The following is a 14,736-nucleotide window of genomic DNA, read 5'->3' as shown; positions in this document are numbered from 1 at the left end:
CTCAGGTTAGATATTGACAGGCCTTTTGAAATTTCACTAAATGGTGATGTTAATCAACATCTATACCTTTTAATAAAAAAGTAAATATAAACTTGAAATAACAAATAATTTAAACTTAGAAATCAGAAAGTAATTGCAAACTTTAACTTTGTAACTTGTACCTATTGAGAAAGGCCAATATAGAAACTATTTCCTTTTTTCTAGTGCCTTAAAATAAATTAACTAAAAATATGACATGCAGAGATCCAAAGGCACATGTCTTTAGACATGTAGGCACCAGAATATTTAAATTAGAGCCACTAGCATCTACTGAGCACTTAATAAATGCCAGACACTCTGCTAATCATTTTACATGTATAATCCCATTTAATTTAAGCCTCATAAAACCCCGAAAATAATAACTAGCATTGACTGAGGCTGATGTGCCTCGCACCATTCTAAGTGATTTGCAGACCTTCCACACATTCGTCTGCTCTTCACAGCAGTCCCTGAGGCCGGCAGCACGCTACCCAAAGTGGACAGGGATGGCCACCTCATTTGCTAAGGCTCCAGAGCAGAGCCTGCAACTGGCAGAGCTGACTCTCTGCCTGGGACTTTAGAACCATTACATCACAGAAGTGCCAGTGAACGACTCCAAGTGGGGAAAAAGAGGTCACAGAAGCAGCAAGCTCATGTGGTGGTTGCCCTTTTGGGGACATTCTGCAGTCCTTTATAATGTCACAACAAAAGGCAGCAACTAAAATAAGAATAGATTTAGAAAGACCTTTAGGTATGTCATTGGCAGAGTGCTCAGTATCTCCTATTTTTTTTAATAGATAAAACACGAGAATTTTAAATTGAGTCTTAAAATAATGACTATCACCCTTACAAAAGTTTGTAAAATCAAAGCAAAGATAGAAATTATGCAAATTAAGATTTCAGTGTAAATCCAGTGCACCACATGCAACTGTAATCTGAGGCTTGGAGAAACAGGAGCCTGCGTTCTTTCCGCTCCACTCACAGCAGTGGTCACAGCACTGAGGCAATGATAAGCCAGCACCTCTGCTCACAAGGCTGCACACATGCTCCAGGGAAGAGGGTGAGCCTCAGCATGCCGTTCCCCAGCCACCCAGTATGAAATTAGTGTGCATGCTCTAGAATTGCTCTGCTCTTTCTGGAATAGTGTGAAAGACAATAATTAACTTAGCACTTGCACAGCTTATCTAGATTGATTCACTTTTTTTCTACATAAAGTAACACAATAAAAGTAATTTATAATTTCCTATCCAAAAGTCTGTACAGATTTTTATGAATTTATAATACCCATTTATCTTTGTAAGAAATAAAATGTTTTACAAAAATTCTTAGAAAGCAATGGCTTAATATCTTTTAGTGGAAAAACTAATTCGAACTTTTTAAATTAAAATTGTTCTATACATTCTGATCCTTTAAAAAAAAAATTGGGGGGCTGGGGATGTGGCTCAAGCGGTAGCGCACTCGCCTGGCATGCGCGCAGCCCGGGTTCGATTCTCAGCACCACATACAAAGATGTTGTGTCCGCCAAAAAGAAAGAAATATTTAAAAAAATTCTCTCTCTCCCCTCTCTCTCTAAAAAAAAATAAAATAAAATAAAAATAAAAATAAATTTTTAAGCTAAGCTAGGCATAATGGTGCAACCTGTAGTGCCAGCTCCTCAGGAAGAACACTTAGGCTCACAAGTTCAAGACTGGCCTAGGCAACACAGCAAAACACTGTTTCAAAAATAAGAGTCAATCATTTTATTGTGCCAATAACCAGAAAGGGCTACACACACACACACACACACACACACACACACACACTCTATTCAAAGACTTGGCCCACGTCCTGTCTGCACTTCATGTGACAACCTTGCTGAGGCACAGGTTCTTCATCTATAAAACAAGGCATTATGCCACATCTGTAGCTGTTGATTATCAGATGAAATAATGCATGTACAAGAACCAGCACAATGTCTATCACAAAATGAGCACTTAGTGACTGAATGCTTTTGTTACCGGTTACTTCACAGAGGCTACTAGTATGTAGCACTATCAGCTCCTCTGCCAACTGCTCTCCCTCAGAATACCCAGGTTCGCGGTTCACCTCCCGTTCTGCCAGCTACATCCGCTGCTCTTACTAACAATCTGCATTTGTCCATCCACATTTTCCCCCTCCCTTATACAAAGAGGTAAACTTCATTAGCACTTTATCTAAAGTAAGAATAAATGGACCCGATTCCAAACTGTGCCCTCCAGGTCCAGTTCATAAACTTTAGAGCATGGTCTCTGACCTCTATTTCAACTGCTTAACAGCATTTTATCTTCTTCAGGGTTTCTAAATAAGTTATTCCAAATACATAAGGTGATAATTAGTATTATGTGAACTGTTACATACAAAGTGGGTATTCTTTTGTAGGCTGGAGAACTGTGATTGTTAATGTGTTGCTTTATTCAGTCATGGTACAAAACACAAAGGCTCGTTTTAAATCATTGTAACATTGTTGTAAAAGATAAAACATCTTCATGTCAAAGATCATATTCAATTTACATGAGATAGCTTTAATCCAATTGTATGTCACACAGTCCTTCAGAAAACTATAGAAGAAAATAACCCACCACCTGTCACGACCTGACAGCGGCCCTGTGCTGGATGGCCAGGCACTGACTGATGTCTCCTCTCGAGCCAGGTCCCACTTCACAGCTCACCAAAAAGGTGCCCTGCCCAGAGCAGAGAGAAAGCTGCTCCCCTATCTGATTTGTTGACATGATTTTAGGCAAAATAAATTCCATCATTTCCTATAACTCCCAATTCTTTACAGATGTCTACACTTTTATCACTGTATGTCTCTAGATCTAAGCTCCAAAAGATACACACCACTTCTCTTCCTTTTTTATTCCCATGTGTCCACTCCAGTTCCAAAGAATCAGTAACAGGGAATCACTTGGAAGATACATCCTATACAGCTAACCACTAACAAGGAATCACCCTCTAGGAAAAGCTCACAAACCAAACTAAGGGGATAATCTCAGAATTAACTCTCAATTATCATTGCAAAATCAAAGCACAATGTATGCAAAAAATGAAAGACTAATTTTCTCAACTTTATTTAGCTATAACTAACATAAAGTAAACTACACAAGTGCACCTAGGGCTTATAGTTTGTGTCCTGCCCTGAAGGCTCATGTGCAGCAAGCTTGGTCTCCAGTGTGGCCAAGTTGAGGCGGCAGAACCCTCAAGAGGTAGAGGCTAGGAGGAGAGGGTCTGCCCTGGAGACAGGATGAATGCTCATCTCACAGGATGCACTCATGTAAGAAATTTCTTGAGGGCAGCTGTTATAAAGACAGCCCACCCTTGGGCTGGGGTTGTGGCTCAGCAGTAGAGCGCCTACCCAGCACATGCAAGTCCTGAGGCTCGATCCTCAGCACCACATAAAAATAAATAAATAAAGGTATTGTGTCCAGCTACAACTAAAAAACAAATAAGTATTTAAAGAGAGAGAGAGAGAGCCCACCCCATAACTGGGCCCTCTCTGCACACAGCTGGTTCTCTTTCAGCTTCTCTGTGGTGATGCAGCAGTGTTGAAGGTGGAGCTGATCAGGAGAACTATGATCTTGGACCTCAAGAACTGTGAGCCAAATGCTTCTTTGCTTTATGAAGTACCAGCAACGGTATTTTGTTGTAACAACATCGAATGGCCTAATATACAGTATATAATTTGATAAGCGCAGGCATAAAAACACACCAGTGACACCAGCACCACTTTTCTATACCTTATGCCACTCTCCTCCCACCCCTATCCCCAGTCAGCCATTGACTTTACACTTTAAAAAACATTTTCTAGAATTTTATGTAAAGTATTATGCCACCATGCATTCTGTAGTCATTTTTATCTTCTGCATTCCAGTACAATTATTTTGAGATTTTTTCAACACTGATTTGCTGTAGCATGGGTCAGACCCAAAATTTACTGGACTGCAGCCACATGTAAATGGGCACTTAGGCTGTTCCCAATTGGTGGCTGCTACAAATAAAGCTATTATAAACACTCATGCACCTGTCTGTGGCAGATATATGCTTTCTTTTCTTGTGAGTAAATACGAGGCATGGAATACCTGGATCATGCTGTGGGCATGTAGCTTATAAAACCACCACAATGTTTGACATAGTGGCTGCATTTCGCATTCCCACTATCGAAGTTCAGGTTCACCTACACACCTGCCAAACATGTAAGAGTAGTCTCTTTTAGTTGTAATCCTTTCAACATATGCACGGTGGCATGCCACTGCTGTTTTAATTTGCTTTCCCCTCAAAATGATGTGAACATCTGTTCATGACCTTACTTGCCACTGACGTCTTTTTTGGTAGAATGTCTCTTCAAGTCTGTTATCCATTTTTAGACCTGGTTGTTTGCTTTCTTATTGCTGAGTTTGATGAGTTCTTTATATACACTGGATACAAGTCCTTTATCAGGTATGGGACTTGCTAGATATTTTCTCACAAAAGTTTTCCTTTCTTTTGTCTTACAAAGAATAAAATTCATTAAATTTAACAAAGTCAAGTTTATCAAAATTTTCTTTTCTGAATCATGATTTTAATATCCAAGAAATTATGATCTAGTCCAATATCACAAAGACTTTCTTCCATGATTTCTTCTACAATTTTTTTATTTTAGAATTTGTATTTAAGTCCATGATCTTTGGAGTTACTTTTTGTATATGGTGCCATGTATGAACTGAAGTTCATTTTTGTCTGTGATTATTATCCAATTGTTCCACTCTGTTAAAGACTGTTTTTCCACTAAATTATCTTTGTACCTTTGTTTAAAGCCAATTGATAATGTATATGTGTATCTATTCTTGGACTCTACAGAGTTGGTCTATTTTTCTTTATGCTGTTATCATGTGATCTTGATTATTGTAGACTTAAAATGAGTCTCTAAGTTAGGTAATAAGTCCTCCAACCCTGTTTTCTTTCAAAATTGTTAGGCTATACTAAGTTCACCATATTCCCATCTGAATTTTAGATCAACTTATCAATTTTTACCCAAAAGCATACTGGGATTTTGACAGGCATTGTGTTCAATCTATAGATCAACTTGGGCAGAACTGATACCTTAGCAATACTGTTACGGATGGAATGTGTGCCCTCAAATTCACAAATTGGAACCTTAATTTTCAGTGTAATGACATCTGGGGTAAGGGCCTGCGGGAGGTAGTGAGATCACAAGGATTTCATCCTTAGGATGGGACAGTGCCTCTACTAGCAGCAGCAGAACCAGGTTTGCTTTCTGTTTCTGCTCTCCGCCTTACAAGGACACATAATGGCTACCAGTGTAACAGGAAGGAGCCCTCACCAAGAATCTCACCATGCTGGTCTCCCCGATATCAGACTTTCAGTATCCAGAACTGTGAGAAATAAATGTATTGTTAAAGCCACCTGGTGTATGGTATTCTCTTGTAGTAGCCCAAATTGACAAAACTATCTTGGAATCTATGAACGCAGAATATGTCTTCATTGATCATAACACACTTTTCTTTCAACAATATTTTGTAGTTTAAAATATATAGATCTCACATATCCCTAAGTATTTCCTACTTTTTTCTCTTTTAAACTCTTTACTTTTATATATATTTTAATTTGTTGATGGACCTTTTTTTATTCATTTATTTATATGTGGTGCTAAGAATTGAAGCCAGTTCCTCACATATGCTAGGCAAGTGCTCTAGCACTGAGCCACAACCCTAGCCCAGTATTTCCCATTTTTGATGTTTCTATATTAAATGGTATTGATTTTTAATTCAATTTCCAATTACTCATTGACATATAAAAATACAATTGTGTTTTGTATATTCATCTTATATCCTGCAACTTTTCATGATTTACTTGTTGGCTTTAATAACTTCTTTATAACAGATTCCAACAGAATTTCTATATGATCATATCATCTATCAGTAGATACTTTTTTTCCAACTTGTGTATAATTTCAAGAACAATGTCGAATACAATTGATTGGGAGCACACCTGCCTTGTTCTTGATCTCATAGAGAAAGTGCCCATCCCTTCACCACTGGCTAATATTATGTGCCAATTTTTCATCAGCTGCTTTTTGGGAGGATGATGTATTCCTTAGAAATGCTGTGAGCTGAGAGATTTTGTCAGGAATAGATGTCAAATTTCATCATGCTTTTTCTGAATGTATTGTGACTTCTTTTTTTGGCATGTAAATATGGTTAAGTTATACTTGGTTTTCAAAAGCCATAATATATTATCCTTCTTATATGCTGCTGTTCATCTTATAAAATTTTTGTCCAGAATTTATACACCAGTGTTCATGATGGATACTGGTCTGTAGTGTTTAATGTATTTGTCAGGCTTTAGTACCATGGTAATGTTGGCTTAATGAGTTAAGATTCCTTCATCTTCCACTTTCTGGAAGACTACATATAACTGCAGTCTTTATTTCTTCCTTAAACACATGGTAGAGCTGACAAGGAGTTCCTCTTGGCCTAGAGTTTTATTTTTAAGAATGTGTGTAACACTCTCACAATGTTTGAAAAGGTTTTAATAGTTTTTTCCTCTCAAGGAATTTGTTCGTTTCTCTAAATTACTGAATTTACTAACATAAAGATATTTACCATATGCATTTATTATCCTTTCAATAGGTGTATAATCTGTAGTAATGTCAATTCTTATAATCACTCAAAAAAAATTTATGCTCATCAGCCTAGCATCATCTATCAATTTTATTGATCTCATCAATTTTGTTTTGTTTCATTGATTTCTACTCTTTTTAATTTTTCCTTTATTCTTTGGCATTCATTTGTTCTTTTTCTTTTTTTTATTTTATGAATGCATTATAGTTATGCATAATAGTGGGGTTGATTTTGACATAATCATACATGCATGGAATATAATTTGCTCCATTTCAGTCCCCAGTACTACTTCTTTCCCTCCCCCGGTTCCCCTTCCTCTATTCTACCAGTCTTCCTTCTGTTTACTTATTGTTTTATTTTTTTTTAATCAGTGCTGTATAGGTTATACAAAAAGGAAGAACTTATTATGGTACATCCATATAAGTATATAGTGTAATTTGGTCAATTTCATGCCACAGTTCCTCCCTTTTCCTGTCCCTGCCCCTTCCCCCTCAATCCTCTTCCTTTACTTCATTGATTGTTCTTCTTTTTCTATTAAAATACAGAGTATTATTTTCTATTAATATATATAAAATACATCTTCTTAAGCTAGAATTTATGGAAACTGATTTGAAGCCTTTTTTTCTATTCTAATAAGGGATTTAGTGCTATAAATTGACGTTCAAATACTGTGTGCTTTTAAGATTTTCTCCTTGCCACTGATTCTGAGCAATCTGATGATAAGCTGTAGTGTCCTCTCCAGGCAACACTGTGTTGTCTCCCATCTCTTGAGTGATTACTGCTGTACAGACAATTCCCAACTTAAAATGGTTTGACTCATGATTTTACTGATTCTGAGCAATTTGATGATAAGCCATAGTATAGTTTTCTTCATGTTTCTTGTGCATGAAGCTAGCTGAGTGACTAGAGTAATATGGCAAAGCAAAACTTCTCATCTCATGGCCAGGGCAAGAAAGAGAGGAAGAGAAAGGAGCTCGGGCCTCACTACCTCTTGAAGGGCATGGCCCCAGTGACCTGAAAGCCTCCCACTAAATAGCACCAAGCTGAGAACCAAGGCTTCACACGTGGGCTTCAGGGACACTCCAGGAAGTGTAACACAACTCATCTCTGTGCAGCTCTTTGCTTTCCAGTATTGGCCTGATACCTTCTAGCTATCTTGGTCTTTCTGAACTTCCACCTTTCCTCCTCAACACAGAACACCAATTAGCTCCACCAGGTTCCCTCTCTTTGCACTGCAGTCTAGAAGTCTTCTCCAAGCGACACTGTGTTGTCTCCCATCTCTGAGTGATTACTGCTGTACAGTTTCAAAATGGTCTGACCCATGATTTTCAGCTTTGCAATGGTTCAATGGCAATATGCATTTAGAAGACACCACAGTTTGAATTGTGACCTTTTCCCAGGCTAGCCACATGAAGTCTAACTCTCCTGTGATGCTAGCCAGCAGCAGTCAGTTGCAGCTCCCAGTCACACGACCATGTGGCTAACCAAATGACACTCTGCAGTGCACTCTGTTACTAAGCGAGGATGTTTGGTAGGTCTGGTAGATTAAATGTATCTTCAACTTCTGATGGTTTCAATTTAGGATGGATTTACTGAGATGTACTCCTATCCTGAGTCAAAAGTACATGTATTTTCTTAAAAATCTAGTCCTTAAACCCCATCTTAGTCAAATTATATTTAGTTTTAAAGTGTTTTGCTATCAACACTTAAATACTGGTGTTCTTAATTTTTCTTAAGCTAAATCTAAGTGGAGCACAATTATACATGATTTTTTTATAAACAATACAGAAAAATCTCCAGGCACAAAATACTGCAGTAGAAAGTGCTTGCTCTTTACCTCTTATCTGTCCTGATGGATTTGTTAATCATAAAATAATGTGTTTTAAAATGTGGAGTTAGCTAGTCTATGCAAGTTGACCTCCCAGATTCTTATTGAAATGTCTACTCCTTTTTAAATATTTATTTCAACATTCAACAATAAAATCTTTATCATAAGATGAATAAACCTCTACTTCTATGTCTTAGTTTTCTCTTATTAGATGCATACTGTTTCCTATAGTGAATCTCTTTATTCTCTTGCCCTAAATACCTAAAATTTAACTATTCCATTGTACATTTCTATGGTGGGTCTCCCTGATACTTCACAAATGGCATCAAGTTTATTCTCACCCTCTTTCCATTATTATCTCCTCAAATGATGGGTTGTTAGAAATACTTTAAACATAATAATGAAGTAATTGCAAAGCCTGACTTGGGCTAAGTTCTTACTGCCCTGTCCAATACCAGCTACTGTCAATTTATTATCAGAAAGGAGGACAAAAATACTTAGAAAAATAGGCACCAGTTTTCTGTCTTCTTTTGATTGAATTGCTTTTGATTCAAAGAACTTTTCTTCCTGTTTCTAATGAACTAAACAAGGATCTTTGTTTCAATAAAATACTTCAGCAGAGAAAACATTTCTAAGAATCTGAAATTACGATTTATTCAAAATAAACAAAGTTTACTTTTATTTTAGTGCACCAAATACAATATAGAAACACAGAAATTTGTAACACAAAATAACTTAAGATTTCCTTGTCCAATTTGCTCATAAACCAAATTAATTTTTTTAAGGAGAGTCAATAAATTCCCCACAAATTCTATAACTTACAAATGATAAACCTGGACTTAGATCCCAGATCTCTTGGTCTTTCTACACTAGTATATGATAGATCATACATATCATTCTAAGTGGAAAAGACACAATATTTTGAATTTTGTTAATATTAGCTGCCAAAAAAAAACAAGTCCGTCAAATAAAATTTTATTAAGGGAAAAGTGACTATGATAACCCATTAATTCTACCCATCAGTGTAAAACAAAATGCTCAGTTGAATCTGTGATCAGACTATAAGAGAGTGAAACAGAAAAAATAAATAATTCTACATTTATTTTCTCAGTTGTTTAGGTGTGGGTGTTCCACATGTAGACCAAAGCCTTCTTAAAACCAAAACATTTTTCAATTCAAAGGAGATTTTAAAAACTCAATTTCAATAAAACTGAATATACTCTATGTACTTAGTGTACTATAATGTACCCAACCAAAAATAAGATATTCACACTATTTATATCTAAGTGAGTGACACTCTACATCTGACATGCCAAGATTTGCACCAATCAATGTATGATCTTAAAAAGGGACTTCAACTCTGTCACTCAGTTTTTCCACATAAAAAACACGTTACTCGTCATATGGCTCTTATGAAGGAACAGAAGAGAAATAACACCCAAAATGCTAAACAAATAAATGTCAATGCCTCCCCACTGTCCTTTTTCAACATGATACAAATGGTCCAAAAAACTGAAAAATTCCAATATTTAGAACTTAGACCACAGAAAGGTAAGAAAAATGATGTAATTAAGTATTCTCATTAGCTTCTCTCAAAAATGATTATACAACAAAAACCCATACACAACATTAAAAATATATAAAAATTACAATAAAAAAATTAAGCATAAGACAAATTGCAAAAAAATACACCAAAGTATGAATGGAGCACAATTACACATGACTTTTTCTTCCTATTTTTCTGCATATTCTAAGTTTTCTAAAAGGAGCACAGACAGTATTCCAAAAATATCAGAAGCAAGTATTTATATACTTTGTGAAATACATAATTCTCCATATCCCTCTATTACTTCCCCCATAAGAGGCATAAAAAGAGCATAGAACTAAGCTGAATTGAAATGGAGGTGCTGAGCTAGCCTCACTCATTAGCCACACAGCTCATTTCATTTCCTAGCCTCACTGCCTGCAAAATTCAAATTTTAGGCTCAGAAAAATTATCAATTATCACATATCAAGGAACTCACAATAACTCTCAACTGCTAGGCACAGTAGTGCATGCCCATAACCCCAGCTACTTGGCAAACTGAGACAGAAGGACTGCAAGTCTCGGGTAATTTTATGATACTCTGTCTCAAAAAATAAAAAGGACTGAGGATGTAGTTCAGTGGTACAGTGCTTGCCTAGCATGGTTTGATCCTCAGTCTTGAAAAGAAAAGAAAATTGCTTTCAACTGGTTATAACTGTAAATATAAATCCTCAAATGCAAAGGGTCCACTATATTTTTATAATCAGAAAAAAATTATTATTCATAGTACAAAAGAAAGAACTTTTATTGCTATTATGGGTCTATAAATACATACTTTCAAAATTTATATGTCTTTCATAAAGTGAAAACTACAAATTCAAATTCTTCTTTCAAAGTCAAAAGTGAGTCTATAGCCAAACCACCCTGAACATGCCCCATCTCATCTGAAAGTCAGAAGTTTAAAAATAAAGCCTACCTTAAGCAAAAGTTCATAAATTAGAAAGCAGTGTCTACTCTAACCAAGACATTCACTTAAAAATTAAAACTAAGCTGGGCGCAGTGGCACACACCTATAATCCCAGCAGCTCAGGAGGCCGAGACAGGAAAATCACAAGTTCAAAACCAGCCTCAGCAACAGTGAGGTGCTAAGCAACTCAATGAGACCCTGTCTCTAGATAAATACAAAACAGGGCTCGGGATGTGGCTCTGTGGCCAAGTATCCCTGAGTTCAAATCCAAGTACCCCCCCCAAAAAAAAAATCAGATAGTTATCAAAACCTAAATAAAGAAATTTTAATTAAGAGTTCATAATGAGCAGCAGCATCCGTTGGACAACTATAGAAAATGATTCAGGACCCAAAGGGTCTGAATACCAACCAATTCAGTGTGTCATGAAATCAGATGCCCTTTTTTCATGTACTTACCTACCAGCCTTCTCACTTTAAATAATTTAATGTAAAAAACTAAGTTTATTAACTACAGTAAATGTGAAAGTTTCAGATGAACAGAGCTCATAGTGATCCAATTATAATATTTTGCAATATATAAGTTAGTTACTAAGAGAAGATCAATATAAAGATACAACAATGTCTCTAATAGACATTGATAAGTCATTATATTCTTGGCAACTATGCAAAGTCAGAAAGTTTCTAGATTTTACCAACATACATCATGCCTTCACATGAAAATATCCCTTAATGATAGTTTATGATTCTGACAGACCATTCTTAAATTAAAAATTGTTATTTAAGTGAATACATGTATTTTATTTTACATTATTTATTATTAATTTATAAAATAATAGTCAAATATCTCTTCCTCAAAAAGCTAAAATTGCATGCTTCAATATAGTAGAACTCTAAAAATTCAGAAATGTTGTAGTTTGTCTAAATCAGTATCACTGACAACCTATATGAAAGATTCAATGCACCATCCCCAAAAGAAGTTTGAATTTAAAGATTAATAATCCCAAAATACTTGGTTTAAAACAAAACCAGACACGGCTGGGGTTGTGGCTCAGTGATAGAGTGCTCGCCTAGCATAAGTGGGGCACTGGGTTCAATATTCAGCGCCATGTAAAAATAAATAAAAGTAAAGGCATTGTGTCCACCTACAACTAAAAAGACATTTAAAAAAAGAAAAAAACACCAGACAAATAACCACAGGATTCATTAACTTCTAGCTCCATCTGCTGGAGTCACAAAATATTTCAAAATACAATATACAATTCTATAAAAAATATAATTTATAATTTTCTATGTAAACAAAACCTTTCATGAATTTAAATTAGAAAATTAATCAAAGTTAAGCCATATTCAAAAACTTCCAGAACAAAACTAAGTTAAAACCCCTATTCAGTAAAAATGAAGAATCTAATTGTCCAAAAGTGACATTTTTTTTAAACTGCTTCAAGAAAGTGTAAGCATGGGAAAAAAAGACAAGCGTGTTTTTGAATAAATAGTGTTCAAAGAACCTTAGAATAAGAGGAGTCTCTATTTACTTACAAGAAAAACAAAAAATAGTGAACATTTTAACTGTTAGTTGTGAAACTTGGTTCACCTTAACATACAACTTTTTTCTTACAACAAAGAGCAATGACATGTCCATGGTATAAATATCATACAATGCAAATAAGAGAAAATTTGTATCATATAATCCTATTACCCCGAGAAAAACACTATTGTATAGACCCTTGTTTTTTGTCTTTTTGTTTGTGACACTACAGATTGACTCTAGGACCTCACACGTGTTAGATGAGTACTCTATCACTGAGCTACACCACCAGCCCTTTTTTTAATTGTATTGAGATAGGGTTTTGCTCAGTTGCCTAGGCTTCCCTTGGCTTTGCAAAGCTCCTGCCTCAGTCTCCCAAGCAGCTGGGATTAAAGAAACAAAGAAGCATGGCGCCCACTAACCCTTTGTATTCATCCCCCAAGATATTTTTCTTTATACATATATACTTACTTCTTTTTACAAAAGGTACATCAGATTGTAAATAAAATTTTTTTCCAACATATTTGTATGTCAACAAATATTTGTCTATATTATCAATTATAATGGACAAAAAAAGCACTCCACTGTTTGAATCTACCAAATTTAATTAAAGCTAATTTCCCACTTGAAATGTTTAGATTTTTTTTTTTTAGACACAATATCTTTATTTTACATTTATGTGGTGCTGAGGATCGAACCCAATGCCCCATGTATGGTAGGCAAGTGCTCTACCACTGAGTCAAATCCCAGCAAGATTGTTTTTATTTTTAATATCATAAACAAATACCTCAATATCCAGTAGCTTTTTTGATGTATACTATAATAAATGATTAAGCTTTTAACACCAATTTAGTATTAAATTCTTAGTGATATTTAACTAATAATGGTAAAATAAAACTTATTAAGCACTTACTTTTATTTAATAACTTTATAAGCAAATATAAGTTTGCTTGTAATTTAAAACTGTTTTGACTTTCTATGTAACTTAAAATGCATTTTTTTCAAAAAGATGATTTTGTGCTGTTTCTTCACTTCCAAAATGGCACTATCATCTATTCCTAATGACAAATCAAAATAAAGCACTCAGTCCCTGCCAAGACTAATTGGATTCACTGTGGTTAATTCTGAACATACAAAATCCTAAGCTGAGCAATCAGGCTATAAATGTAGACCTCTAATCACAAGTGAATGGACATTGAAGCAAACCTTGGACACCAGGGAGGAAAATACCTCAAATGTTAAAGAATTATTTCCTGACTTTAAAGTTACAAATTAATTCTATCATTTTTCTATCTACCAAAATTTACTATTACTTGGTTCTTAATTTTAAACTTATGATATAAAAACAGTCACTTTAAAGTAAAAAAATCAGTGCATTTGGCATACTCAAAATGCTGTGCAACCAGCACCTCTATCCAGTTCCAGAACATTTCACCACCTAGAAGGAGACCCACCCAGCAAACAGTTATATCAATGTCTTTCCATTTAAGGAACTGAAGAATATATGTTTTTCCACCATTTTTTTGTTTTGTTTTGTTTTGGTTTTTTTGGTGCGTGTGGTACTTGAGATTGAACCCAGGGTCTAACAAATGCTAGGTAAGTGCTCTACCACTAAGCTACATTTCCAGTTCTTTTTATTTTTTATTTTAAGATAGGGGTCTCACTAAACTTACCAAGGCTGGCCTCAAACTTGTGATCCTCCTGCCTTTACCTCCCAAGTAACTGGGATTATAGGCATGTGTCACCACATTCAACTCCACTAACTTGTTTTTATTGCAGGGGCAAGGTTTTTGGGGTAGTGGGGATTGAACCTAGGGGTGCTTAACCACTAACCCACATCCCCAGCCCTTTTTATTTCTTTGAGACTCAGTCTCACTAAGTTACTTACGGCCTTGCTAGTTGCTGAGGCTGGCTTTGAAGTTGTAATCCTCCTACTCAGTCTCCCAAATCACTGGGATTATAGGCACGCACCACCACGGCCAGCTCTACTAACATTTTAACAATATTTAGGATACAAAAAGTAAATAGAAATGGAGTTTTTCTACCCATTTTCACCCCTTTATTTTAATTACACAACAATAAAAAATACTGCCGCCATTTTAATTTGTCATCTCTCCTTCTTTGTCCCTTCCTACAACAAACTGCAGCAGTTGGCATGCCACAGCCCACACTAAATGAAAGATGGAACATGCCATACAGATCAAGTGACCAGTGATAAAGACTACAAGGAAGAACACA

The 14,736-nt window shown here is 35.6% G+C and overlaps 1 protein-coding gene across 9 annotated transcripts in view; it reads right to left on the bottom strand.

Moving 5' to 3' along the window:
• Positions 1-14,736, bottom strand: part of Lmbr1 (limb development membrane protein 1) — a 154,700-nt gene that overhangs the window by 88,757 nt on the left and 51,207 nt on the right. The window lies entirely within an intron of this gene.

Source organism: Callospermophilus lateralis, chromosome 1, assembly GCF_048772815.1.
Source record: "Callospermophilus lateralis isolate mCalLat2 chromosome 1, mCalLat2.hap1, whole genome shotgun sequence".
Lineage (NCBI taxonomy): Eukaryota > Metazoa > Chordata > Mammalia > Rodentia > Sciuridae > Callospermophilus > Callospermophilus lateralis.
Note: the sequence above shows the minus strand (reverse complement) of the source record. Positions and strands in the feature narration are given on the sequence as shown.